A 26,411-nucleotide genomic window follows, 5' to 3' on the forward strand; every position below is an offset into this window, starting at 1 on the left:
AGCTTCTGCATCATCGCCTTTGTTGTGATGACCTCATTGCTTATACGTCTTGGAATATTTGTTTAGAGCGCAAGGACCTGTAAATAATTGTTTCAAGGTGCATATTGTGATTTGAAGGACCCTTGTTGGTATAAGGAAGTATAAGCTTGCCTTTAGGAGGCTAGTGATTGATGACAATGGCCAATCTCTTCTGGTGCCTTATTCTATAAATATTTCTAGCATGTACTTTGCTTCCTTCTTCCAAAAAAAGTGGGCACTGTTACCGCTAATATCTTCTGATGCTTTGTTCCTACAAATTGTTCTATCGATAGGTGAACTTCTTTCAAAGTCCTAGTAAACAAGTTTCCTCTAGTTCTGGGTGCAAGATTTTTCTTGTGATGATACTGACCATTAGGCGTACTCTTTACTGAAGACAACATGTAATTATTCTGTTCATGTATATCTCCATTTTTTTATCTTATCAGTTCTCATAATTTCGAGAACACAAAATCTAGCTAGATATTTCAACTCTTAGTTGTCTATGCACATTTACGAGTTGCATCATGTGATATGGGAGTGCAAACCTAGAAGATGCAGAACATGTAATGATGAAATTTTAACTCAGAAGGATCTAGAGGGAAGAGTATTCCTAGTTTTCTTCACTAGCTTTATGACGAGGGTCAAGATGCTCTGTCTAAAACAATTCACTATAAGTCCCAACCCCTCCCATGTTATTAAAATGGTGGGAGGTAGACTCTTAACTCCCATAATAATATCCCTGAAAAAGCATACCAAATCTCTAATAAATTCTCGTTGCCTCCAACCAAATACGTGGCTTTATATATCACAAGTAATTAATTCATATTCTTCTTATTAGTTACCTCCAACCAAACAATTAGTTAGTGATGCTCAAATATCTATATATAACTCATGGGAGATATACCACTTGTTTCCACTATACATTTTGCACACTTATATTTGAAACATGCACGTGCCCTATAAGAAAATTGAGAAAAATATGTACATTTCAAAAACATCACGACCCCCTTTATAAAAATTATTTTTTATTCTGCATGTAAGTTGTCAAAAACATCATAACCAAACTGTACATACACTTCGTATGCAATTAACCTCAACTTCTTTCTTTCACATCGTTTCATAGAAGGTTGCTGCATTTGAGTAAACTTTAGACAATGCCCAGAAAAATTATACCACTACTGAAAAAAAAATTAGCAGTTGTATTTGCTTGTGATAACTTCAGACCTTATATTGTTGATTTTAAAGTAACTGTTCACACTGATCATGCTGCTATTAAATATCTTATGGAAAAGAAAGATCTAAACCTAGACTTATTAGATGGGTTCTCCTACTACAAGAATTTGATTTGCATATTATTGATAGGAAGGGAGCTGAGAACCCCGTTGCAGACAACTTATCTAGGCTAGAGAATGTTCTTAATGACCCACTACCTATTGATGATAGCTTTCCTGACGAACAATTAGCTGTCATAAATGCTTCTCGTACTGCTTCATGGTATGTTGATTATGCTAATTATATTGTTGCTAAATTTATACCACCTAATTTCACATACCAGCAAAAGAAAAAGTTTTTCTATAATTTAAGACATTACTTTTGGGATGACCCACACCTTTATAAAGGAGTAGATGGTGTTATTAGACGTTGTGTATCTGAGCATGAACAAGAGCATATCCTACGCAAGTGTCACTCCGAGGCTTATGGAGAACACCACGCTGGAGACAGAACTGCACATAAGGTATTGCAATCCGGTTTTTATTGGCCTACTCTTTTCAAGGACGCCCGTAAGTATATGTCTCGTCTTATGATGAATGTCAAAGAATTGGTAATATTAGTAGACGTCAAGAAATGCCTATGAACTATTCACTTGTTATTGAACCATTTGATGTATGGGGCTTTGATTATATGGGACCATTTCCTTCCTCTAATGGGTATACACATATTTTAGTTGCCGTTGATTACGTTATTATGTGGGTAGAAGCTATTCTAACTAGTAGTGCTGATCATAACACCTCTATTAAGATGCTTAAAGAAGTTATTTTTTCGAGGTTTGGAGTCCCTAGATATTTAATGACTGCTAAGTATGATGTTTTTCACAAAATGCTTGCTAAGTATGATGTCAATTATAGAATTGCATCTCCATACCATCCACAATCTAGTGGTAAAGTAGAACTAAGTAATAGGGAGATTAAATTAGTTTTGCAAAAGACTGTCACTACAAGGATACCCCTTATAAAGCAACAAATTTTTTACAACAGTTTGACTATATGTTGCAAAATTCATAGTAGATACGTATATAAGGGTTGGAGCATATGCGTTGTACAGTTACAGCCCATGACCCTTTCATGGTACATATATGAAAAAAAAACAGAGAAAAGGAGAGAGAGACGCACGAGAAACAGAGTCCTGGATTCCCCTCATCTCTCCCAAATCGCCGCCATCCATCGCCTCGTATCCCTCCTCCGACCCACCTCGCCGCCGGCCCTCCCCCTCCGCTCCTCCCACCTCGCAGCTCCAGTGGCTGCCGGATCCGCCCAATCCCAACCCACTCATCCCTCTCGCGTCCCATCTCCCTCTCTTCACGCGGCTCCTTCTGCGCCACCTGCGGCGGTTGACTCAGGCGACGTCCGGCGAACCCCGCCACCGTGAAGCACAGCCTGAGGCGCCCTCGCACCGCGGCGCCCTCCCATCCGGTTAGATCCGGCGCTCGCGGTCACCAAAGCCCACCCGCGACCCTCCCCCCATGGCTATTAGGGTTTCAGGTGTCGGCTCCGGTGGCCGTCGTCCACCTCCCGTCCGGTGAGTGCATCCCCTCCCCTGGCTTCATCCTCTCTCTCTCCCTTTCTCTAACCTGCTCTTCTCTTCTTCTGTACACGTGCAGGGAGGAACCGCCAGTGGACATCCTTGCAGCTGCTCGGGACAAAGCAGCCATGGAGCTTCCTCCTGCTCCTCTGGCCTCGGGCGAGTTGGTCCACTCCTCCCCTCTGCTCTGGTTCGTAGCACATCAGGACCAGTAGTGGCTTCAAATTAACCCCGAGTTGCATATTCTTTCTAGGGCAACAACATTGTAGGGAACGATTGTCTTTCTAGTAAGCTATTCTGAAGCCCATCTACGTCTTGGAGCAGCAACCAGTGTGTTTGAGGTAATTTGTACAGAAAACACCAGGTATATGGTTAGGAATCAGGTCGGAGTCTAATTACAGTATCTCCCCAAGGCCCCAATCCTTTTCTTTTCCAATCTATAATATTCTACTGTTAAGGTTTTTACAATGCAAAAATCCAACATATGTTCTTTTAGGCTAATTACTAAATAAATCTAACGATAGTCCATGTGGCGGCGGAGGTGTAGCGATGGTAGTTTGAAGCAGATTAGGCGGCCGCAAGCGTCTTTGGCGCCAAGGCTGTTGAGTGAAGGAACTGGTCGTGTGGCGATTCGTTTTCTATTCTCCATCCTTTAAGGTCATAACAGAAGAAAGAACTATGTGTTGGAACCGCAGCGCTCTAGCTACCTCTCCTCTCACTCAAACGGAGGTGGAAGAAGAAGAACAGTGCACACAAGCCGGCCGGCGCACGAACGCCCCAATCCTTTTCTTCCTTACAATGGCTACATGGCTACACCCGATTCACGCAACCAGCACAAAGGCAGGGGATTTATATCCGGTCTAGCACAGACGCACGCACAGCACTAACCCCGGCCACCACGCACGCACGCCTACCGGCCACCTACCTGCTGACTCCTACATGCATGCACGATCTGTCCGGCCGCGCGCATAGCGCGCCACACTACAAGCACTACACCACCAGCTCAAACAGATTGACTGGCTCCCCGCTACTCCCGCTCAGCTGGACGCGGCCACACACCGGCCTCCGGCTTGAGCCTAGACACACATATGCGGCACACATACGTGCACCTATGCGCCATCCACACACACATGGCTTATTGCCAACACTATGCAATTGACTTGATCACTATTGTTTTATCTAGAAAAAAAATATGTTTTGTACGCGTGTATTGATGAGTACTCCTCTTGACTCGATTGTGTTGCACGGAGTGAAAGGAAAGCATCCAGTTGGGGTGGTCTGCAGCTCTGATCACCTCCAGCAGCACCACATAATCAAAGTTCCAAACAGTAGTGCTGCACTTCTGCCTCCAGCCAGCATTTCACTTTCATGTTTATAGGTGGCTTAACATGATCATTTGATGTGTATCTTATGTAGAAGATTTGAATGATGTACGTGTTTATTTCAGAAAAAATTTCTTAATGACGCCTTGCATATATACAAGACAGATATTCATGTACATTAGCTTTAGTTTTGTTTGTTAACTAGAAACTGTGGTTTCCTTTTTTAACCGAAATCACTAAAGCATGGGATGCATTTGGGGTTTCCAGATAGCTAATATTAGGAGCACACAAGATTTAGACTCCTGCTATGTAATTAAAGGAAATCAGAACATTCACCAATATCTTCTGTATATTTTCTAGCCTTGGGTTCCTGACTTTTTCATACAAATTATAATTTGGAAACTTTATTTATAGGAATGATAAATAGTATGTACAAATGCCTTTACTAAAATTAAATTTACTTTAGCCACATGGAAGCCAACACAATATCACATGTAATATTTCTCAGTTAGTCAAAAGTATGCTTCTTTTAAAATTTATGGTTCTAATATTGTTTTTCTCACATAAATATGTTCCAGTTATATATGGTAAACTAAAACTGTCTAGCCTATGCAGAAGCACGGGTTAATGACTAGTCTAGCTAACTCGGGGATAAATTCATTGAGCCAGATGTAAAGTTGCCAAGGTAGTAACTAGTACACATAGAACATGAGGAATATAGGTTGCTCTTCTTTTATTAAGTACGAATTGATCTTGATGAAGTTTACTTCTTTTGCACTGTTCTAGAGATGCATGAGACACCTGTAACCTTTTTCCCTTGGTTTTGAAGCTACACGCACGAACTCGATGTACGGTGACTCCATGGAGCAAGTCGAGTTCGTGGAGCAAGTCATGGACGATGCCATGGAAGGTATACTCTCTCCCTCTCCCTACCGTGGTACTGCTCATTGTGTCCACGACCATTGAGCCATGCTAGGTTCTATGCTGCTGTCCATGCCAATTTATAGCATTTGGGGTGTAGGTTTCAGTGGATTTATTTAGCAATAAATAATTCTGTTGGTTCACACAAAACAGTTTGACTGTAGGTGTACAGAATTAGCAATGGATCTCTAGGCTGGTGATGACTATGTAAATTTGTTTCAGTGGATCTGGGGCTGTAGTTTTGTTCCAAAGCGTGGTGAGCACCTTTAGGTTTGTTTGTTTCCTGTTGGATGACTGAAACCAACTAGAGCTAAATGTTTTGGTTCAGTTTCAGATGACTAAAACCGTTTTGGCTCAGTTTGCTAACTAAATGGAGAAGAGAAAAGAAGTGGTACTGTCACTCACAATTGCCCTTGAATGCACATCAGCACTTAGGCTACTCTCCATATAATTTTATTAAGCCATGTTTTTCTGCAGGCTGTGTCATATATTGTGGCGTCCTGATTAGTCATCAATGACAACTAACACTCATGCCGGTATCTTTTCACAATCATAATAGGGACGTAGCTCTTGCTATAGTTGTAAGTTGTGATCCTAAATTTAAACATGATGATGCTAAAATGACAAATGAATTCTTGGTAGTGCATGTCGATATGGCACTTGTGAAAACTGAAGATTTGGTACGGAGTCGCGAAAGCTGCAATACTCTCGATAATGCAGAAAAAAAAGATTGCATGGCCTTCAACCTTTGTACGTGCCTAATATCCTGCTGCCTCTATCACTACATTCATCATGTCAATGCATTGTGTATTAACAGTTCATTTTGTTATTTTCTTTGTAGATTCAAAAGATATATGGATGATTATAATGGTGCGTGGCAAGTATATTGCAATGACGATGATGTTCCGGTTCATGATGATAATGATGTTCCGGTCCATGATGATGATGATGGATGCTATCAGTTTTAGTTAAGTTGTAGGGATGATGTTTCTGTCGGATGGTGTTCCCCGGTTAAGTTTAGTTAAGTTGTAGGGATGTTGAAGGATGCTTTCTATTTAAGTTTCGCTGTCAAGAAAATATTTAGGTTATGCATCACATTTCGATGATGTTTCCCTTGTAATATCAACCATTGTAATCCAACAGCTTTATCCAATATATGATTTCTTTCTCTAATGAGTATATTCTTTTATTTTTTTTCCACACTTCATATACATAATTATCACTGTTATGTTGAGCATTAATTTAATTGTTATATAATTTACGTTATATATGTAACAACACATGAAGCGTTGAAAATTCCTAGTTGCCAGAAATGAGATTTGGATTCGTGTACGTTAAGCACCAACATATAAAACTGTTGTAAAGGTCGGCTTTATGTGTTGTACTCTTGCAACGGCTCCTTTTACAAACGGCGGTATAAGCGTTGCATTATGCGCTAGCAACACTGGCTACGCATCCCAAACCGTTGGTAAAGACAATTACAACGCATATTTGGACTTATAGATACGGAAAAATGCGTTGCTATTGGTGGGGTATTGTTGTAGTGTGTTAATAGATCTAGAAAGAATTGGTCCAAAAAACTTGATGATGCATTATGGGCCTATAGAACTGCATATAAAAATCCTATGGGTATGTCTCCATATAAAATGGTTTATGGAAAAGCATGTCACTTACCTCTCGAACTAGAGCATAAGGCATATTGGGCCATTAAAGAGCTCAATTATGATTTCAAACTTGCCGGTGAGAAGAGACTATCTGACATTAGCTCACTTGACGAATGGAGAACCCAGGCCTATGCGAATGCCAAACTGTTTAAAGAAAAAGTTAAAAGATGGCATGACAAAAGGATACAAAAGCGTGAGTTTAATGTAGGTGATTATGTTTTGCTATACAACTCGCGTCTAAATTTTTTTGTAGGAAAACTCCTCTCTAAATGGGAAGGTCCTTACGTTATCGAGGAGGTTTATCGTTCTGGTGCCATAAAAATTAGCAACTTCGAAGGCACAAATCCGAAGGTGGTGAACGGTCAAAGAATCAAACATTATATCTCAGGTAACCCAATAAATGTTGAAACTAATGTTATTGAAACCCCCAGAGGAATACATAAGGGACACTTTCGAGAACGTTTCAGACTCCGAAAATGAATAGGTATGTGGTACGGTAAGTAAACCGACTCCAAAACAATTATAATAGCAATTTTTCTCCGTTTTGGAATATTTAAGAAAATAGAAAAATAAGAAGTAGTCGAAAGAGGACACGAGGCATCCACGAGGGTGGAGGGCGGGCCCTACCCCCTGGGCGCGCCCCCTGCCTCGTGGGCACCTCGTGGGCTTTCCGGACTCCGTTTTCTTGCATGATACTTCTTTTGGTCGGTAAAAATTCATTATATAATCTCCCGAAGGTTTTGACCACCGTACCACGCAAATATCTTCTGTTTTTGTTTCGAGCTATTTTCTGCCAGAGTTGTCAAAGTCAGGCATCATGTCGTCCCCCTCCTCCAACAATGAGGGCAACGATGCTTGGCTAATGAAGATAGAGCTGAGGAGAGAAGAACCCGGGGAGATCAACAAGGATGATAGGATCTAGGAGGCCACGGAGGATCAAGCTCCGGCAGCAGAAGAAGAAGACACCCTTCAACCTCATTACAATCTTCTTACCCCAACTGAGATTGAAGCTTTCAAGATGATTGAGTTCGCTCGCATACAAAACAAGTATCTCACACGTGAAAATATTTTGTTTTGACCAGAAACAGTAGGAGTACCTCCCACTGTAGTATATATTAATATAAGTTAGTGGTTCTGTACATTGTAATTACAATCCATCCCCCTTTTGGGGGTGGGATGCAGGAGCTAGTTTACAGGGATGCAAGGATGAGTTGAATGTATTGTTTGTGTTCGTCCCTAACCCTATGAATGAGCAGGGAAAAATCAGCCTTAAGTCTATCCAACCAGGATGTTTTGGAGGGTATGATCCTTCTAAAGTGCTTGTTATTGCGCTCCTTCCATATACTCCAGGCGGCCAACAAAAATAGTTCCATAAAGAGTGGCCTATTCCAGTCCTCTTTTGCTTTGGAGATGTTGTGTAATCTTGTGTTGCCCGGAAGCCAAGAAAGACCAAGGTGGGACCAGTAATCAGAGCTGAAGTGGCACTCGAAGAAGAGATGTTCCAATGTCTCTTCAATTGGTAATCCACAAAGAATGCAGTCATGAACATCTCCAATATTGTAATGTCGTCGTTTGAGCATATTCTTGGTGTTGAGACGGTCAGAAAGTAACAGCCACCCGAAGACTTTGATTTTCATGGTTGACTTAGATTTCCAAATCCATCCGAAAGCTTCGTGTGCTTGAATTTCTCTGAAGTAGAATGTATAGTATTGTTTTGTAGTGAAGAGGCTGGTGTCCCAAATATATGTCCACCGGTCAAGCTCATTGGAGAGCTGCACCTCCATAACCTCCAATTGTAGCTGTCTCAGTTCTGCATGCGTGAAAATATTTTGTTGAAGGAGCATATCACCGCACTCAAGGGCATTATCCGCAAATTGGAGGATCTCCTACGCTCGATGTGCGACACTACATCATCAACAACTCCTTCATCACCACCTCCGAGGAAGGAGACATAATCACATGGGTATGGGCACTCCCCTTGGCAACTGCCAAGCTTGGGGGAGGTGCCCCGGTATCGTGTCACCATCACACTCCTATCTTTACCATTTTTCTTAGTTCGATCCTTTTGGTAATATCTTGATCTAGTGGAATAAAGTTTTAGTATGATCTAGTTTTGAGTTTTGCTTTATGATCCCTCTATGTAATCGAGTCCGTGAGCTATATATAATAAAGTTTAGTTTTGAGTCAAGGGCTTGATTATCTTGCTATGATCTTGAGGGAATAAAAGAAAGAATAAAAAGAATTAAAGAGATCATATTGTTCTTATAGAGAGTAATGACTTCACATATAAAAGAGTATGATGAATAAAAGTTGTTGAGAGTTGACAAACATAGTTTTGGTCAGCATTGCAATTAATAGGAAGTAATAAAGAAAGAGAGGTTTTCACATATAAATATACTATCTTGGACATCTTTTATGATTGTGAGCACTCATTAAAATATGACATGCTAAAAAGTTGATGTTGGACAAGGAAGACTACGTAATGGGTTATGTTTTCTTATATCCGAAATAAAGTATATCATCATGGATCATCCAACATGTTGAGCTTGCCTTTCCCCCTCATGCTAGCCCAATTCTCTGCACCAAGTAGAGATACTACTTGAGCTTTCGAATATCCTTAAACCAAGTTTTGCCATGAGTGTCCACCATACCTACCTATGGATTGAGTAAAATCCTTCAAGTAAGTTGTCATTGTTGCAAGCAATAAAAATTGCTCTCCAAATATGTATGATCTATTAGTGTGGAGAAAATAAGCTTTATACGATCTTGTGATGTGGAAGAAATAAAAGCGACGGACTGCATAATAAAGGTCCCTATCAGAAGTGGCAATATAAAGTGACGTTCTTTCGCATTAAGATTTTATGCATCAAACCATAAAAGCACATGACAACTGTTGGAAATATGCCCTAGAGGCAATAATAAAATGGTTATTATTATATTTCCTAGTTCATGATAATTGTCTATTGTTCATGCTATAATTGTGTTATCCAGAAATCATAATACATGTGTGAATACATAGACCACAACATGTCCCTAGTGAGCCTCTAGTTGACTAGCTCGTTGATCAACAGATAGTCATGGTTTCCTGACTATGGACATTGGATGTCATTGATAACGGGATCACATCATTAGGAGAATGATGTGATGGACAAGACCCAATCCTAAGCATAGCACAAGATCGTGTAGTTCGTTTGCTAGAGCTTTTCCAAATGTCAAGTATCATTTCCTTAGACCATGAGATTGTGCAACTCCCGGATACCATAGGAGTGCTTTGGGTGTGCCAAACGTCACAACGTAACTGGGTGGCTATAAAGGTGCACTACGGGTATCTCCGAAAGTGTCTGTTGGGTTGGCACGAATCGAGACTGGGATTTGTCACTCCGTATGACGGAGAGGTATCTCTGGGCCCACTCGGTAATGCATCATCATAATGAGCTCAATGTGATCAAGTGTTTGGTCACGGGATCATGCATTACGGTACGAGTAAAGTGACTTGCCGGTAACGAGATTGAACAAGGTATTGGGATACCGACGATCAAATCTCGGGCAAGTAATGTACCAATTGACAAAGGGAATTTTATACGGGATTGATTGAATCCTCGACATCGTGGTTCATCCGATGAGATCATCGTGGAACATGTGGGAGCCAACATGGGTATCCAGATCCCGCTGTTGGTTATTGACCGGAGAGTCGTCTCGGTCATGTCTGCATGTCTCCCGAACCCGTAGGGTCTACAACTTAAGGTTCGGTGAGTTGTAGAGATATTAGTATGCGGTTAACCGAAAGTTGTTCAGAGTCCCGGATGAGATCCCGGACGTCACGAGGAGTTCCGGAATGGTCCGGAGGTAAAGATTTATATATGGGAAGTCCTATTTTGGCCACCGGAAAATGTTCGGGATTTTTCGGTATTATACCGGGAAGGTTCTAGAAGGTTCCGAAGTGGGGCCCACCTGCATGAGGGGACCCACATGAACGTGGGTAGGGGGGGCAAGGCCCCACACCCCTGGTCAAGGCGCACCAAGATCCCACCTTAGAAGGAATAAGATCATATCCCGAAGGGATAAGATCAAGATCCCTAAAAAAGGGGGATAACAATCGGTGGGGAAGGGAAATGATGGGATTTCTTTCCCCCACCTTTGCCAACGCCCCAATGGACCTGGAGGGAAAGAAACCAGCCCCCTCCACCCCTATATATAGTGGGGAGGCGCATGGGAGCAGCACCCCAAGCCCTGGCGCCTCCCTCCCTCCCGTGACACCTCTTCCTCCCCGCTTGCGCTTGGCGAAGCCCTGCCGGGATCCCGCTACTTCCACCACCATGCCGTCGTGCTGCTGGATCTCCATCAACTTCTCCTCGCCCCTTGCTGGATCAAGAAGGAGGAGACGTCCTCGCTCCGTACGTGTGTTGAACGCGGAGGTGCCGTCCGTTCGGCGCTAGGATCATCGGTGATTTGGATCACGACGAGTACGACTCCATCAACCCCGTTCTCTTGAACGCTTCCGCGCGCGATCTACAAGGGTATGTAGATGCACTCCCCTCTCTCTCGTTGCTAGATGACTCCATAGATTGATCTTGGGGATACGTAGAAAATTTTAAATTTCTGCTACGATCCCCAACAGTGGCATCATGAGCTAGGTCTATGCGTAGTTTCTATGCACGAGTAGAACACAAAGCAGTTGTGGGCGTCGATATTGTCAATTTACTTGCCGTTACTACTCTTATCTTGATTCGGCGGCATCGTGGGATGAAGCGGCCCGGACCGACCTTACACGTACGCTTACGTGAGACAGGTTCCACCGACTGACATGCACTAGTTGCATAAGGTGGCTAGCGGGTGTCTGTCTCTCCCAGTTTAGTCGGATCGGATTCGATGAAAAGGGTCCTTATGAAGGGTAAATAGAAATTGGCATATCACGTTGTGGTTTTACGTAGGTAAGAAACGTTCTTGCTAGAAACCTATAGAAGCCACGTAAAAACATGCAACAACAATTAGAGGACGTCTAACTTGTTTTTCCAGCATATGCCTTGTGATGTGATATGGCCAAAAGGATATGATGAATGAAATATATGTGATGTATGTGATTGATCATGTTCTTGTAATAGGAATCACGACTTGCATGTCGATGAGTATGACAACCGGCAGGAGCCATAGGAGTTGTCTTTATTTTTGTATGACCTGCGTGTCATTGAATAACGCCATGTAAATTACTTTACTTTATTGCTAAACACGTTAGCCATAGAAGTGGAAGTAATCGTTGGCGTGACAACTTCATGAAGACACGATGATGGAGATCATGGTGTCATGACGGTGACGAAGATGATCATGGCGCCCCGAAGATGGAGATCAAAGGAGCAATATGATACTGGCCATATCATGTCACTATTTGATTGCATGTGATGTTTATCATATTTTGTTTCTTATTTGCTTAGTACGACGGTAGTAAGTAAGATGATCCCTTATAATAATTTCAAGAAAGTGTTCCCCCTAACTGTGCGCCGTTGCGAAAGTCCGTTGTTTCGAAGCACCACGTGATGATCGGGTGTGATAGATTCTAACGTTCACATACAACGGGTGTAAGACAGATTTACACATGCAAAAACACTTAGGTTGACTTGACGAGCCTAGCATGTACAGACATGGCCTCGGAACACATGAGGCCGAAAGGTCGAACATGAGTCGTATAGGAGATTCGATCAACATGAAGATGTTCACCGATGTTGACTAGTCCGTCTCACGTGATGATCGGACACGGCCTAGTTGACTCGGATCATGTTTCACTTAGATGACTAGAGGGATGTCTATCTGAGTGGGAGTTCATTGAATAATTTGATTATATGAACTTAATTATCATGAACTTAGTCTAAAATCTTTACAATATGTCTTGTAGATCAAATGGCCCACGCTAATGTTGCCCTCAACTTCAACGCGTTCCTAGAGAAAACCAAACTGAAAGATGATGGCAGCAACTATACGGACTGGGTCCGGAACCTGAGGATCATCCTCATTGCTGCCAAGAAAGATTATGTCCTAGAAGCACCGCTAGGTGACGCACCCATCCCAGAGAACCAAGACGTTATGAACGCTTGGCAGCAGCGTGCTGATGATTACTCCCTCGTTCAGTGCGGCATGCTTTGCAACTTAGAACCGGGGCTCCAAAAGCGTTTTGAGCAACACGGAGCATATGAGATGTTCGAAGAGCTGAAAATGGTTTTCCAAGCTCATGCCCGGGTCGAGAGATATGAAGTCTCCGACAAGTTCTTCAGTTGTAAGATGGAGGAAAATAGTTCTGTCAGTGAGCACATACTCAAAATGTCTGGGTTACACAACCGCTTGACTCAGCTGGGAGTTAATCTCCCGGATGACGCGGTCATTGACAGAATCCTTCAGTCGCTTCCACCGAGCTACAAGAGCTTTGTGATGAACTTCAATATGCAGGGGATGGAAAAGACCATTCCTGAGGTATATTCAATGCTGAAATCAGCGGAGGTGGAAAGGAACATCAAGTGTTGATGGTGAATAAAACCACTAAGTTCAAGAAAGGCAAGGGTAAGAAGAACTTCAAGAAGGACGGCAAGGGAGTTGCCGCGCCCGGTAAGCCAGTTGCCAGGAAGAAGCCAAAGAATGGACCCAAGCCTGAGACTGAGTGCTTTTATTGCAAGGGAAGTGGTCACTGGAAGCGGAACTGCCCCAAGTACTTGGCGGACAAGAAGGCCGGCAACACCAAAGGTATATGTGATATACATGTTATTGATGTGTACCTTACCAGCACTCGTAGTAGCTCCTGGGTATTTGATACCGGTGCGGTTGCTCATATTTGTAACTCAAAGCAGGAGCTGCGGAATAAACGGAGACTGGCAAAGGACGAGGTGACGATGCGCGTCGGGAATGGTTCCAAGGTCGATGTGATCGCCGTCGGCATGCTACCTCTACATTTACCTACGGGATTAGTTTTAAACCTCAATAATTGTTATTTAGTGCCAGCTTTGAGCATGAACATTGTATCAGGATCTCGTTTAATTCGAGATGGCTACTCATTTAAATCCGAGAATAATGGTTGTTCTATTTATATGAGAGATATTTTTTATGGTCATGCCCCGCTGGTTAATGGTTTATTCTTAATGAATCTCGAACGTAGTTTTACACATATTGATAGTTGAATACCAAAAGATGTAAGGTTGATAATGATAGTCCCACATACTTGTGGCACTGCCGTCTTGGTAACATTGGTGTCAAACGCATAAAGAAGCTCCATGCAGATGGACTTTTGGAGTCTCTTGATTACGAATCATTTGACACCTGCGAACCATGCCTCATGGGTAAGATGACCAAGACTCCGTTCTCCGGAACAATGGAGCGAGCAACCAACTTATTGGAAATCATACATACTGATGTGTGCGGTCCAATGAGTGTTGAGGCTCGCGGTGGCCATCATTATGTTCTCACTCTCACTGATGACTTGAGTAGATATGGGTATGTCTACCTAATGAAACACAAGTCTGAGACCTTTGAAAAGTTCAAGGAATTTCAGAGTGAGGTTGAGAATCAACGTGACAGAAAAATAAAGTTCTTACGATCAGATCGTGGAGGGGAATATTTGAGTCACGAATTTGGCACACACTTAAGGAAATGTGGAATAGTTTCACAACTCACGCCGCCTGGAACACCTCAGCGAAATGGTGTGTCCGAACGTCGTAATCGCACTCTATTGGATATGGTGCGATCTATGATGTCTCTTACCGATCTACTGCTCTCATTTTGGGGCTATGCTTTAGAGACTGCCGCATTCACTTTAAATAGGGCTCCGTCGAAATCCGTTGAGACGACACCGTATGAATTTTGGTTTGGGAAGAAACCTAAGATGTCGTTTCTAAAAGTTTGGGGATGCGATGCTTATGTCAAGAAACTTCAACCTGAAAAGCTCGAACCCAAGTCGGAAAAATGCGTCTTCATAGGATACCCTAAGGAAACCATTGGGTATACCTTCTACCTCAGATCCGAAGGCAAGATCTTTGTTGCCAAGAACGGGTCCTTTCTGGAGAAAGAGTTTCTCTCGAAAGAAGTAAGTGGGAGGAAAGTGGAACTTGATGAAGTACTACCTCTTGAACCGGAAAGTAGCGCAGCTCAGGAAGATGTTCCTGTGGTGCCTGCACCGACTAGAGAGGAAGTTAATGATGATGATGATCAAGGTACTTCGGATCAAGATCCTACTTAACTTCGTAGGTCCACAAGGACACGTTCCGCGCCAGAGTGGTACGGCAACCCTGTCTTGGAAATCATGTTGTTAGACAACGCTGAACCTTCGAACTATGAAGAAGCAATGGCGGGCCCAGATTCCGACAAATGGCTTGAAGCCATGCAATCCGAGATAGGATCCATGTATGAAAACAAAGTGTGGACTTTGACAGACTTGCCCGATGATCGGCGAGCGATAGAAAACAGATGGATCTTTAAGAAGAAGACAGACGCGGATGGTAATGTTACCATCTATAAAGCTCGACTTGTCGCTAAGGGTTATCGACAAGTTCAAGGGGTTGACTACGATGAGACTTTCTCACCCGTAGCGAAGCTGAAGTCCGTCCGAATCATGTTAGCAATTGCCGCATACTATGATTATGAGATATGGCAAATGGACGTCAAAACGGCATTCCTTAACGGCTTTCTTAAGGAAGAATTGTATATGATGCAGCCGGAAGGTTTTGTCGATCCTAAGAATGCTAACAAGGTATGCAAGCTCCAGCGCTCCATCTATGGGCAGGTGCAAGCATCTCGGAGTTGGAACATTTGATTTGATGAGATGATCAAAGCGTTTGGGTTTACACAGACTTATGGAGAAGCCTGTGTTTACAAGAAAAGTGAGTGGGAGCTCTGTAGCATTTCACATATTATATGTGGATGACATACTGTTGATGGGAAATGATATAGAATTCTTGGGAAGCATAAAGGCCTACTTGAACAAGTGTTTTTCAATGAAGGACCTTGGAGAAGCTGCTTATATATTAGGCATCAAGATCTATAGAGATAGATCAAGACGCCTCATTGGTCTTTCACAAAGTACGTACCTTGACAAGATATTGAAGAAGTTCAATATGGATCAGTCCAAGAAGGGGTTCTTACCTGTATTGCAAGGTGTGCAATTGAGCACGGCTCAATGCCTGACCACGGCAGAAGATAGAGAAAAGATGAGTGTCGTCCCCTATGCCTCGGCCATAGGGTCTATTATGTATGCCATGCTGTGTACCAGACCTGATGTAAACCTTGCCGTAAGTTTGGTAGGAAGGTACCAAAGTAATCCCGGCATGGAACACTGGACAGCGGTCAAGAATATCCTGAAGTACCTGAAGAGGACTAAGGATATGTTTCTCGTTTATGGAGGTGACGAAGAGCTCGTCGTAAAGGGTTACGTCGATGCTAGTTTCAACACAGATCTGGATGACTCTAAGTCACAAACCGGATACGTGTATATTTTGAATGGTGGGGCAGTAAGCTGGTGTAGTTGCAAGCAAAGCGTTGTGGCGGGATCTACATGTGAAGCGGAATACATGGCGGCCTCAGAGGCAGCACAAGAAGCAATCTGGGTGAAGGAGTTCATTACCGACCTAGGAGTTATTCCCAATGCGTCGGGCCCGATGACTCTCTTCTGTGACAACACTGGAGCTATTGCCCTTGCCAAGGAGCCCAGGTTTCACAGGAAGACCAGGCATATCAAGCGTCGCTTCAACTCCATTCGTGAAAATGTTCAAAATGGAGACATAGATATTTGTAAAGTACATACGGACCTGAATGTAGCAGATCCGTTGACTAAACCTCTCCCTAGAGCAAAACATGATCAACACCAGAACTCTATGGGTGTTCGATTCATCACAATGTAACTAGATTATTGACTCTAGTGCAAGTGGGAGACTGTTGGAAATATGCCCTAGAGGCAATAATAAAATGGTTATTATTATATTTCCTTGTTCATGATAATTGTCTATTGTTCATGCTATAATTGTGTTATCCGGAAATCGTAATACATGTGTGAATACATAGACCACAACATGTCCCTAGTGAGCCTCTAGTTGACTAGCTCGTTGATCAACAGATAGTCATGGTTTCCTGACTATGGACATTGGATGTCATTGATAACGGGATCACATCATTAGGAGAATGATGTGATGGACAAGACCCAATCCTAAGCATAGCACAAGATCGTGTAGTTCGTTTGCTAGAGCTTTTCCAAATGTCAAGTATCATTTCCTTAGACCATGAGATTGTGCAACTCCCGGATACCATAGGAGTGCTTTGGGTGTGCCAAACGTCACAACGTAACTGGGTGGCTATAAAGGTGCACTACGGGTATCTCCGAAAGTGTCTGTTGGGTTGGCACGAATCGAGACTGGGATTTGTCACTCCGTATGACGGAGAGGTATCTCTGGGCCCACTCGGTAATGCATCATCATAATGAGCTCAATGTGACCAAGTGTTTGGTCACGGGATCATGCATTACGGTACGAGTAAAGTGACTTGCCGGTAACGAGATTGAACAAGGTATTGGGATACCGACGATCGAATCTCGGGCAAGTAACGTACCGATTGACAAAGGGAATTGTATACGGGATTGATTGAATCCTCGACATCGTGGTTCATCCGATGAGATCATCGTGGAACATGTGGGAGCCAACATGGGTATCCAGATCCCGCTGTTGGTTATTGACCGGAGAGTCGTCTCGGTCATGTCTGCATGTCTCCCGAACCCGTAGGGTCTACACACTTAAGGTTCGGTGACGCTAGAGTGGTAGAGATATTAGTATGCGGTTAACCGAAAGTTGTTCGGAGACCCGGATGAGATCCCGGACGTCATGAGGAGTTCCGGAATGGACCGGAGGTAAAGATTTTTATATGGGAAGTCCTATTTTGGCCACCGAAAAATGTTCGGGATTTTTCGGCATTGTACCGGGAAGGTTCTAGAAGGTTCCGAAGTGGGGCCCACCTGCATGGGGGGACCCACATGAACGTGGGTAGTGGGGGCAAGGCCCCACACCCCTGGTCAAGGCGCACCAAGATCCCACCTTAGAAGGAATAAGATCATATCCCGAAGGGATAAGATCAAGATCCCTAAAAAAGGGGGATAACAATCGGTGGGGAAGAGAAATGATGGGATTTCTTTCCCCCACCTTTGCCAATGCCCCAATGGACTTGGAGGGCAAGAAACCAGCCCCCTCCACCCCTATATATAGTGGGGAGGCGCATGGGAGCAGCACCCCAAGCCCCTGGCGCCTCCCTCTCCCTCCCGTGACACCTCTCCCCCCCGCTGAGCTTGGCGAAGCCCTACCAAGATCCCCGCTGCTTCCACCACCACGCCGTCGTGCTGCTGGATCTCCATCAACCTCTCCCTCCCCATGCTGGATCAAGAAGGAGGAGACGTCGTCCCCAACCGTACGTGTGTTGAACGCGGAGGTGCCGTCCGTTCGGCGCTCGGTCATCGGTGATTTGGATCACGACGAGTACGACTCCATCAACCCCGTTCACTTGAACGCTTCCGCTCACGATCTACAAGGGTATGTAGATGCACTCTTTTCCCTCTCATTGCTAGAAGACTCCATAGATTGTTCTTGGTGATGCGTAGAATTTTTTTAATTTCTGCAACGATCTCCAATAGTGGTATCAGAGCTAGGTCTATGCGTAGTTTCTATGCACGAGTAGAACACAAACTTGTTGTGGGCGTAGATGTTGTCAATTTTCTTGCCACTACTAGTCTTATCTTGTTTCGGCGGCATCATGGGATGAAGCGGCCCGGACTGACCTTACACGTACGCTTACGTGAGACAGATTCCACCGACTGACATGCACTAGTTGCATAAGGTGGCTAGCGGGTGTCTGTCTCTCCCACTTTAGTCGGATCGGATTCGATGAAAAGGGTCCTTATGAAGGGTAAATAGAAGTTGGCATATCACGTTGTGGTTTTACGTAGGTAAGAAACGTTCTTGCTAGAAACCTATAGAAGCCATGTAAAAACATGCAACAACAATTAGAGGACGTCTAACTTGTTTTTGCAGCATATGCCTTGTGATGTGATATGGCCAAAAGGATGTGATGAATGAAATATATGTGATGTATGAGATTGATCATGTTCTTGTAATAGGAATCACGACTTGCATGTCGATGAGTATGACAACCGGCAGGAGCCATAGGAGTTGTCTTTATTTTTGTATGACCTGCGTGTCATTGATTAACGCCATGTAAATTACTTTACTTTATTGATAAACACGTTAGCCATAGAAGTAGAAGTAATCGTTGGCGTGACAACTTCATGAAGACACGATGATGGAGATCATGGTGTCATGCCGGTGACGAAGATGATCATGGCGCCCCGAAGATGGAGATCAAAGGAGCAATATGATACTGGCCATATCATGTCACTATTTGATTGCATGTGATGTTTATCATATTTTGCTTCTTATTTGCTTAGTACGACGGTAGTAAGTAAGATGATCCCTTATAATAATTTCAAGAAAGTGTTCCCCCTAACTGTGCGCTGTTGCGAAAGTCCGTTGTTTCGATGCACCACGTGATGATCGGGTGTGATAGATTCTAACGTTCACATACAACGGGTGTAAGACAGATTTACACATGCAAAACACTTAGGTTGACTTGACGAGCCTAGCATGTACAGACATGGCCTCGGAACACAAGAGACCGAAAGGTCGAACATGAGTCGTATAGAAGATACGATCAACATGAAGATGTTCACCGATGTTGACTAGTCCGTCTCACGTGATGATCGGACACGGCCTAGTTGACTCGGATCATGTTTCACTTAGATGACTAGAAGGATGTCTATCTGAGTGGGAGTTCATTGAATAATTTGATTAGATGAACTTAATTATCATGAACTTAGTCTAAAATCTTTGCAATATGTCTTGTAGATCAAATGGCCCACGCTAATGTTGCCCTCAACTTCAACGCGTTCCTAGAGAAAACCAAACTGAAAGATGATGGCAGCAACTATACGGACTGGGTCCGGAACCTGAGGATCATCCTCATTGCTGCCAAGAAGATTATGTCCTAGAAGCACCGCTAGGTGACGCACCAATCCCAGAGAACCAAGACGTTATGAACGCTTGGCAGCAGCATGCTGATGATTACTCCCTCGTTCAGTGCGGCATGCTTTACAGCTTAGAACCGGGGCTCCAAAAGCGTTTTGAGCAACACGGAGCATATGAGATGTTCGAAGAGCTGAAAATGGTTTTCCAAGCTCATGCCCGGGTTGAGAGATATGAAGTCTCCGACAAGTTCTTCAGTTGTAAGATGGAGGAAAATAGTTCTGTCAGTGAGCACATACTCAAAATGTCTGGGTTACACAACCGCTTGACTCAGCTGGGAGTTAATCTCCCGGATGACGCGGTCATTGACAGAATCCTTCAGTCGCTTCCACCGAGCTACAAGAGCTTTGTGATGAACTTCAATATGCAGGGGATGGAAAAGACCATTCCTGAGGTATATTCAATGCTGAAATCAGCGGAGGTGGAGATCAAAAAGGAACATCAAGTGTTGATGGTGAATAAAACCAATAAGTTCAAGAAAGGCAAGGGTAAGAAGAACTTCAAGAAGGACGGCAAGGGAGTTGCCGCGCCCGGTAAGCCAGTTGCCAGGAAGAAGCCAAAGAATGGATCCAAGCCTGAGACTGAGTGCTTTTATTGCAAGGGAAGTGGTCACTGGAAGCGGAACTGCCCCAAGTACTTGGCGGACAAGAAGGCCGGCAACACCAAAGGTATATGTGATATACATGTTATTGATGTGTACCTTACCAGCACTCGTAGTAGCTCCTGGGTATTTGATACCGGTGCGGTTGCTCATATTTGTAACTCAAAGCAGGAGCTGCGGAATAAACGGAGACTGGCAAAGGACGAGGTGACGATGCGCGTCGGGAATGGTTCCAAGGTCGATGTGATCGCCGTCGGCATGCTACCTCTACATTTACCTACGGGATTAGTTTTAAACCTCAATAATTGTTATTTAGTGCCAGCTTTGAGCATGAACATTGTATCAGGATCTCGTTTAATTCGAGATGGCTACTCATTTAAATCCGAGAATAATGGTTGTTCTATTTATATGAGAGATATGTTTTATGGTCATGCCCCGCTGGTTAATGGTTTATTCTTAATGAATCTCGAACGTAGTGTTACACATATTCATAGTGTGAATACCAAAAGATGTTGGTTGATAATGATAGTCCCACATAATTGTGGCACTGCCGTCTTGGTCACATTGGTGTCAAACGCATGAAGAAGCTCCATGCAGATGGACTTTTGGAGTCTCTTGATTACGAATCATTTGACACGTGCGAACCATGCCTCATGGGTAAGATGACCAAGACTCCATTCTCTGGAACAATGGAGCGAGCAACCAACTTATTGGAAATCATACATACTGATGTGTGCGGTCCAATGAGTGTTGAGGCTCGCGGAGGCTATCGTTATGTTCTCACTCTCACTGATGACTTGAGTAGATGTGGGTATGTCTACCTAATGAAACACAAGTCTGAGACCTTTTAAAAGTTCAAGGAATTTCAGAGTGAGGTTGAGAATCAACGTGATAGAAAAATAAAGTTCTTACGATCAGATCGTGGAGGGGAATATTTGAGTCACGAATTTGGCACACACTTAAGGAAATGTGGAATAGTTTCACAACTCACGCCGCCTGGAACACCTCAGCGAATGGTGTGTCCGAACGTCGTAATCACACTCTATTGGATATGGTGCGATCTATGATGTCTCTTACCGTTCTACCGCTCTCATTTTGGGGCTATGCTTTAGAGACTGCCGCATTCACTTTAAATAGGGCTCCGTCGAAATCCGTTGAGACGACACCGTATCAATTATGGTTTGGGAAGAAACCTAAGCTGTCGTTTCTAAAAGTTTGGGGATGCGATGCTTATGTCAAGAAACTTCAACCTGAAAAGCTCGAACCCAAGTCGAAAAATGCGTCTTCATAGGATACCCTAAGGAAACCATTGGGTATACCTTCTACCTCAGATCCGAAGGCAAGATCTTTGTTGCCAAGAACGGGTCCTTTCTGGAGAAAGAGTTTCTCTCGAAAGAAGTAAGTGGGAGGAAAGTGGAACTTGATGAAGTACTACCTCTTGAACCGGAAAGTAGCGCAGCTCAGGAAGATGTTCCTGTGGTGCCTGCACCGACTAGAGAGGAAGTTAATGATGATGATGATCAAGGTACTTCGGATCAAGCTCCTACTGAACTTCGTAGGTCCATAAGGACACGTTCCGCGCCAGAGTGGTACGGCAACCCTGTCTTGGAAATCATGTTGTTAGACAACGGTGAACCTTCGAACTATGAAGAAGCAATGGCGGGCCCAGATTCCGACAAATGGCTTGAAGCCATGCAATCCGAGATAGGATCCATGTATGAAAACAAAGTGTGGACTTTGACAGACTTGCCCGATGATCGGCGAGCGATAGAAAACAAATGGATCTTTAAGAAGAAGACAGACGCGGATGGTAATGTTACCATCTATAAAGCTCGAGTTGTCGCTAAGGGTTATCGACAAGTTCAAGGGGTTGACTACGATGAGACTTTCTCACCCGTAGCGAAGCTGAAGTCCGTCCGAATCATGTTAGCAATTGCCGCATACTATGATTATGAGATATGGCAAATGGACGTCAAAACGACATTCCTTAACGGCTCTCTTAAGGAAGAATTGTATATGCTGCAGCTAGAAGGTTTTGTCGATCCTAAGAATGCTAACAAGGTATGCAAGCTCCAGCGCTCCATCTATGGGCTGGTGCAAGCATCTCGGAGTTGGAACATTCGATTTGATGAGATGATCAAAGCGTTTGGGTTTACACAGACTTATGAAGAAGTCTGTGTTTACAAGAAAGTGAGTGGGAGCTCTGTAGCATTTCTCATATTATATGTGGATGACATACTGTTGATGGGAAATGATATAGAATTCTTGGGAAGCATAAAGGCCTACTTGAACAAGTGTTTTTCAATGAAGGACCTTGGAGAAGCTGCTTATATATTAGGCATCAAGATCTATAGAGATATATCAAGACGCCTCATTGGTCTTTCACAAAGTACGTACCTTGACAAGATATTGAAGAAGTTCAATATGGATCAGTCCAAGAAGGGGTTCTTGCCTGTATTGCAAGGTGTGCAATTGAGCACGGCTCAATGCCCGACCACGGCAGAAGATAGAGAAAAGATGAGTGTCGTCCCCTATGCCTCGGCCATAGGGTCTATTATGTATGCCATGCTGTGTACCAGACCTGATGTAAACCTTGCCGTAAGTTTGGTAGGAAGGTACCAAAGTAATCCCGGCATGGAACACTGGACAGCGGTCAAGAATATCCTGAAGTACCTGAAGAGGACGAAGGATATGTTTCTCGTTTATGGAGGTGACGAAGAGCTCGTCGTAAAGGGTTACGTCGATGCTAGTTTCGACACAGATCTGGATGACTCTAAGTCACAAACCAGATACGTGTATATTTTGAATGGTGGGGCAGTAAGCTGGTGCAGTTGCAAGCAAAGCGTTGTGGCGGATCTACATGTGAAGCGGAATACATGGCGGCCTCAGAGGCAGTACAAGAAGCAATGTGGGTGAAGGAGTTCATTACCGACCTAGGAGTTATTCCCAATGCATCGGGCCCGATGACTCTCTTCTGTGACAACACTTGAGCTATTGCCCTTGCCAAGGAGCCCAGGTTTCACAGGAAGACCAGGCATATCAAGCGTCGCTTCAACTCCATTCGTGAAAATGTTCAAAATGGAGACATAGATATTTGTAAAGTACATACGGACCTGAATGTAGCAGATCCGTTGACTAAACCACTCCCTAGAGCAAAACATGATCAACACCAGAACTCTATGGGTGTTCGATTCATCACAATGTAACTAGATTATTGACTCTAGTGCAAGTGGGAGACTGTTGGAAATATGCCCTAGAGGCAATAATAAAATGGTTATTATTATATTTCCTTGTTCATGATAATTGTCTATTGTTCATGCTATAATTGTGTTATCTGGAAATCGTAATACATGTGTGAATACATAGACCACAACATGTCCCTAGTGAGCCTCTAGTTGACTAGCTCGTTGATCAACAGATAGTCATGGTTTCCTGACTATGGACATTGGATGTCATTGATAACGGGATCACATCATTAGGAGAATGATGTGATGGACAAGACCCAATCCTAAGCATAGCACAAGATCGTGTAGTTCGTTTGCTAGAGCTTTTCCAAATGTCAAGTATCATTTTCTTAGACCATGAGATTGTGCAACTCCCGGATACCATAGGAGTGCTTTGGGTGTGCCAAACGTCACAACGTAACTGGGTGGCTATAAAGGTGCACTACGGGTATCTCCGAAAGTGTCTGTTGGGTTGACACGAATCGAGACTGTGATTTGTCACTCCGTATGACGGAGAGGTATCTCTGGGCCCACTCGGTAATGCATCATCATAATGAGCTCAATGTGACCAAGTGTTTGGTCACGGGATCATGCATTACGGTACGAGTAAAGTGACTTGCCGGTAACGAGATTGAACAAGGTATTGGGATACCGACGATCGAATCTCGGGCAAGTAACGTACCGATCGACAAAGGGAATTGTATACGGGATTGATTGAATCCTCGACATCGTGGTTCATCCGATGAGATCATCGTGGAACATGTGGGAGCCAACATGGGTATCCAGATCCCGCTGTTGGTTATTGACCGGAGAGTCGTCTCGGTCATGTCTGCATGTCTCCCGAACCCGTAGGGTCTACACACTTAAGGTTCGGTGACGCTAGAGTTGTAGAGATATTAGTATGCGGTTAACCGAACGTTGTTCGGAGTCCCGGATGAGATCCCGGACGTCACGAGGAGTTCCGGAATGGTCCGGAGGTAAAGATTTATATATGGGAAGTCCTATTTTGGCCACCGGAAAATGTTCGGGATTTTTCGGTATTGTACCGGGAAGGTTCTAGAAGGTTCCGAAGTGGGGCCCACCTGCATGGTGGGGGGGGGGCACATGAACGTGGGTAGTGGGGGCAAGGCCCCACACCCCTGGTCAAGGCGCACCAAGATCCCACCTTAGAAGGAATAAGATCATATCCCGAAGGGATAAGATCAAGATCCCTAAAAAAGGGGGATAACAATCGGTGGGGAAGGAAAATGATGGGATTTCTTTCCCCCACCTTTGCCAACGCCCCAATGGACTTGGAGGGCAAGAAACCAGCCCCCTCCACCCCTATATATAGTGGGGAGGCGCATGGGAGCAGCACCCCAAGCCCCTGGCGCCTCCCTCTCCCTCCCGTGACACCTCTCCCCCCGCTGAGCTTGGCGAAGCACTACCGAGATCCCCGCTGCTTCCACCACCACGCCGTCGTGCTGCTGGATCTCCATCAACCTCTCCCTCCCCATGCTGGATCAAGAAGGAGGAGACGTCTTCCCCAACCGTACGTGTGTTGAACGCGGAGGTGCCGTCCGTTCGGCGCTCGGTCATCGGTGATTTGGATCACGACGAGTACGACTCCATCAACCCCGTTCACTTGAACGCTTCCGCTCGCGATCTACAAGGGTATGTAGATGCACTCTTTTCCCTCTCGTTGCTAGAAGACTCCATAGATTGTTCTTGGTGATGCGTAGAATTTTTTTAATTTCTGCAACGATCTCCAACAAGAATGATCATGATGCCCTCATGTCCGTATTTTATTTTATCGACACCTCTACCTCTAAACATGTGGACATATTTTTCGTTATCGGCTTGCGCTTGAGGACAAGCGAGGTCTAAGCTTGGGGGAGTTGTTACATCCATTTTGCATCATGTTTTTATATCGATATTTATTGCATTATGGGCTATTATTATACATTATGTCACAATACTTATGCCTTTTCTCTCTTATTTTACAAGGTTTACACGAAGAGGGAGAATGCCAGCAGCTGGAATTCTGGGCTGGAAAAGGAGCAAATATTAGAGACCTATTCTGCACAACTCCAAAAGTCCTGAAACTTCACGGAGGCACGTTTTGGAATTAATAAAAAATACTGGCAAAGGAATCAACTGAAGGGGGGGGGGCACCCACCATCCACGAGGGTGGGGGGCGCGCCCCCTGCTTCGTGGACCCCTTGGCAGGCCTCCGGTGCCCATCTTTGGCTATATGAAGTCTTTCGCCCTGGAAAAAATCAGAAGGAAGCTTTCGGGACGAAGCACCGCCGTCTCGGGGCGGAACCTTGGCGGAACCAATCTAGGGCTCCGGCGGAGCTGTTCTGCCGGGGAAACATCCCTCCGGGAGGGGGAAATCATCACCATCGCCATCACCATCAATCCTCTCATCGGGAGGGGGCCAATCTCCATCAACATCTTCACCAGCACCATCCCATCTCAAACCCTAGTTCATCTCTTGTATCCGATCTTTGTCTCAAAGCCTCAGATTGGTACCTGTGGGTTGCTAGTAGTGTTGATTACTCCTTGTAGTTGATGCTAGTTGGTTTATTTGGTGGAAGATCATATATTCAGATCCTTTATGCATATTAATACCCCTCTGATTATGAACATGAATATGATTTGTGAGTAGTTACGTTTGTTCCTGAGGACATGGGAGAAGTCTTGCTATAAGTAATCATGTGAATTTGGTATTCGTTCGATATTTTGATGACATGTATGTTGTCTTTCCTCTAGTGGTGTTATGTGAACGTCGACTACAT

At 44.1% G+C, this 26,411-nt stretch overlaps 1 long non-coding RNA gene across 11 annotated transcripts; it reads left to right on the plus strand.

Moving 5' to 3' along the window:
* Nucleotides 1-2,401: 2,401 nt before the first annotated feature.
* Nucleotides 2,402-6,233, plus strand: LOC123119117 (uncharacterized). Of its 11 annotated transcripts, none has more exons than XR_006458439.1 (8): nucleotides 2,402-2,814; nucleotides 2,897-2,984; nucleotides 3,071-3,158; nucleotides 3,314-5,049; nucleotides 5,214-5,316; nucleotides 5,389-5,451; nucleotides 5,538-5,810; nucleotides 5,902-6,233. It is a non-coding gene; the product is annotated as an uncharacterized lncRNA (long non-coding RNA). The 11 variants fall into 11 exon arrangements; XR_006458442.1 differs by having other exon boundaries at nucleotides 4,969-5,049; XR_006458437.1 differs by having other exon boundaries at nucleotides 2,897-2,980.
* The last annotated feature ends 20,178 nt before the right edge of the window (nucleotides 6,234-26,411 follow it).

This window comes from Triticum aestivum, chromosome 5D, assembly GCF_018294505.1.
Source record: "Triticum aestivum cultivar Chinese Spring chromosome 5D, IWGSC CS RefSeq v2.1, whole genome shotgun sequence".
Lineage (NCBI taxonomy): Eukaryota > Viridiplantae > Streptophyta > Magnoliopsida > Poales > Poaceae > Triticum > Triticum aestivum.